Here is a 1277-nt window from a genome sequence, read left to right on the forward strand (position 1 = left end):
GGTCGTTACATTATTGTCTCTGGATCTCTCTTTCAAGTCCCGGTGATTTTAATAAACGTTTACGCTCCCAATTGGGATGATGTTCAGTTTGCAAATATCTATCTCCTATCTCCTGTCTCCTATCATTAATTCCCAAGCTTAATACACATCATTTGTTATTCGCTGGTGATTTGAATTGTGTTTTTGATCCTCAGCTTGACAGGTCCAGCACTAGTAGTAATGTTTCTGATATGGCGAAGGCTTTTTCTCTATTTATGCAACAGAACGGCTGTGTGGATCCTTGGAGATTCTTAAACCCATTGACTAGACAATTCTCCTTTTATTCCCATGTCCATCACTCCTTTTCCAGACTAGACTATTTTTTTATAGACAACTTGTTTATATCAATGGTCAAGAAAGTTGATTACTCGGCTATAGTTATATCCGATCATGCACCTGTGGTGCTGGACATGCACTTTCCTTTAAACATCAGGGAACGACCACTCTGGACATTTAATCCATTACTACTATCTTAACGATAAATTCTGTAACTTTGTCTCAACTAGTATAGATGAGTTCCTGGAATCTAATAAAATGGATACAGTGTCTTACTCATTACTCTGGGAGACTCTGAAAGCTTACTTGAGGGGTCAAATATTATCTTACACATCACATGCTAATAAAGAACGTAAGAAGGAACTGCAAGCACTCTCACAATCCATATTAGATTTAGACAGACAATATTCTGAATCGCCAACAGCCGAATTACGTAAAAAAAGAGTGGACTTGCAGACAAAGTAAAAAATTTTATCCACTACTCATGCAGAACAATTAATAATGAGGACACGTGGTCTTTACTATGAGTATGGAGACAAATCAAGTCGGCTCTTGGCTCACCAGTTGAAACGTCAAGCCGCCTCCCGTCTTATTTCCCAGATAAAGGACTCTAATCAAACATTAACCTGTAACCTAAAAGAAATTAACAAGATTTTTAAAACCTTTTACTCCTCATTATATACTTTCGAATTCCCTTCAGATCCAACGGATATGGAAAATTTCTTAGATAATTTAGATATTCCTACTTTACAATCAGATAAGGTGGTAGATTTAGAACATGACCTCGAGATTGAAGAAATTTGTAGGGCCATTATGGCAATGAAGAGTGGGAAGTCTCCGGGCCTTGATGGGTATCCTATTGATTTTTATAAGAAATTTAAGGAGAAACTTGCGCCAATTCTTCTTAATGTTTTTGGGCATCCATTTCACTCCTTCTTAAAAAAGATAAAGATCCTACCCAG

Source organism: Sinocyclocheilus grahami, unplaced genomic scaffold, assembly GCF_001515645.1.
Source record: "Sinocyclocheilus grahami isolate Dianchi unplaced genomic scaffold, SAMN03320097.WGS_v1.1 scaffold1439.1, whole genome shotgun sequence".
Classification (NCBI taxonomy): Eukaryota; Metazoa; Chordata; class Actinopteri; order Cypriniformes; family Cyprinidae; genus Sinocyclocheilus; species Sinocyclocheilus grahami.